This window comes from Haliotis rufescens, unplaced genomic scaffold, assembly GCF_023055435.1.
Source record: "Haliotis rufescens isolate VD_foot unplaced genomic scaffold, xgHalRufe1.0.p SCAF_2, whole genome shotgun sequence".
NCBI classification, from domain to species: domain Eukaryota; kingdom Metazoa; phylum Mollusca; class Gastropoda; order Lepetellida; family Haliotidae; genus Haliotis; species Haliotis rufescens.
The window spans coordinates 70,595,595-70,598,359 of record NW_025963890.1 but is presented as its reverse complement, the minus strand read 5'-3'; positions in this window follow the sequence as shown (position 1 = coordinate 70,598,359).

Below are 2,765 nucleotides of genomic sequence, written 5' to 3'. Positions count from 1 at the left end.
ACGTTTTTATCGTCGTCGAAATGAGCGTTTTGCCCCACATTGTGTACGTGAATTCGACAATTTCGGTGGCGGTAGTGTCATGGTGTGGGTGGCCATGTCCTACACAGAGAGATCTGACTTGGTTGTGGTTCAGGGGAATTTAACAGCGAATCGCTGCATGAATCAAATTCTTCAACCCCACCTTCTTCCAATCATTGACCACCAGATGGAGCTGTTTCAACAGGACAAGTAAGGTGGGTAAGGGGGGGGGGGGGGGGGGGGGGGGTTAAGGGTTGGGGGCGGGTTAGCCTCTTTAAGGATGACAATACAATTTACAAGACATGAAAATATTTACCCGTTTTTAATTAATGTTGACTCCCTGAATACAATCCGATCTCGGGAATGTCCATTGTATGAAAACGGGTTTAAGTTTGCTATTTCCTGAAATATTCTTTCAATTCTCACCGCCATTTTTATCCTATTAAAGATTGTCATATCTCTTCCACTTTTGGATGTTCGGCCTTTGCGTTAACGCCCCACCATCGTTAATTTCTTAAATACGAGGATGTCACAGTTAATACATTGTATTTTCAAGTTGCCGTGATACTGTAACATAATGTACTGTCACTCGCTAGATATAATTTTCGCATTTGAACACAGTCTTCCTAAAGAAATGAACGGAATGATGTAACATCAAACGACAACTGTGTTCATTACAGAGACGATGATAAATCACAATGCTTTAATGAAGTTCTTTTCAAGTGCATGTACGCCACGTGGAGATATTTTACGCCCGTTGCCTAAGATTCATGGAAAGTCTGTTTGAAACATATAATTGCTGCTTAATGTTGTTTGAAATTATTTTTGGGTAAATAGCAGGGTAAAAAACTTTGGATGATAGTTTTAAATGTCACAAAATCCTCGGACATGTTTATTCCTACTCTTATCTACTCGATATCAACCACCCCTTGGGTCGGGCATACCATGCAAAAGAAAAATCATTTTAATCATAGTTTATTGACTGTAATCAATCAAAAGCAGCTTCACCGAAACTGTATGAATAATAATGACCATTAAAAACCCCAGATATGAGTTGTTTCCATTCTAGTATTGCCTATCGTCTTATAATTGATTCTGACCCATGAAGATCCGGGTTAGAATTGGTCTTCAGCAACCCATGTTTTTCGTAAGAGGCGACTAACGGGATCAGGAGGTCAGACACGCTGAATTGGTTGATGCATATCATCGTATCCTAGATCGATGCTCATGATGTCAATCACTGGATTGTCTGGTCCAGACTCGATTATTTACAGATTGCAATCCTATAGCTGGAATATAGTAAGTGAGTGATTTTACTACAACTTTAATGTTATAGTGACAGGGCCGTTCAGATAGTGTGAGGCATGTAACAGCCAGCACGTACTCTAAGCTTACTTACTGTCGGTAATAACCTTCTTGCTTATTAAATAAGATGCAAATTGACCATTTCCTGAAGGATGTATTAAATGTTATCCCACACAAACAAAACATAAGGAAACATAATACTCGTTGAAATACAAACCGTTAAAAGCGGCAATGTTTATATCGTGTCACTGAGTCCGTTAACGCGCCTTCCAGAAATAGTAGCATGACGTGGCATATGTTAACCCGACTAAGGAGTGTAGTATCGCCTACCTCAAATACTGATCCGTTTTTAAAGATTTGGAAGGATGTTTTATTCAATGGGCTCCCGGGGCGGTCGGGTAGCCTAGTGGTTAAAGCGTTCGCTCGTCACGCTGAAGACCCGGGTTCGATTCCCGACATGGGTACAATGTGTGAAGCCCATTTCTGGTGTCCCCCCGCCGTGATATTGCTGGAATATTGCTAAAAGCGGCGTAAAACCATACTCACTCACTCACTCAATGGGCTCCCAGGTTATCCTCTCATCTCATTTAGGTCAAGGTCGGATGAAGAGGTCAAGGACACTTTAAAAACTTCTGTTCCACTTCTTATGAGGAAAAACGTTCAGCTCCAGCTGTGAGATCCCAGAGAGATCCCATTCCTCTACCAGAAAGATATATCCTTGGTTAATAGCAGAATGTTTAAGACCTGTTGAGAGATGTGAATTTGTATTCCCGAACCATTGTCAAATGACGGATCCTTTATAAATAGGGGGCGGTCGGGTAGCCTAGTGGTTAAAGCGTTCGCTCGTCACGCCGAAAACCCGGGTTCGATTCCCGACATGGGTACAATGTGTGAAGCCCATTTCTGGTGTCCCCCGCCGTGATATTGCTGGAATATTGCTAAAAGCGGCGTAAAACCATACTCACTCACTCACTTTATAAATAGAAAGGCGGTTTATCGAGCATGGTCATCCATCCAACAACACTCCGTCGCTGACGTTGCTGAAAGGAAGCCATCGATCCATACCAAAAGACTGGAAGACCTAAATAACAATTGCCAAATTCGACTTGTACCATATATTCCCTTGTTTATGTTAAAGTGAACAATTGACTTGCCTCTGCATGTGTTGTGACGGGCGCCACAGGTGGGACAGGAGACGCTCACCTTTCCGCAAACACCTGTTATCATCATTAGTTGATAATTATTCATTACACATGCTTATGATATAGTCGGAATCGTACAATACACTCATATAATTATGGAAAAAGTTTATTCGTGTTTATGTCAGAGATGTACACTACTTGCATTAAATCAGCAATTACAGTGCTGATTTCCCTAAGGACCAAACAACTCATGAATGTGATCTGATGAAGTGTGTCATTGTGTGTACACGTCGTCGGCAG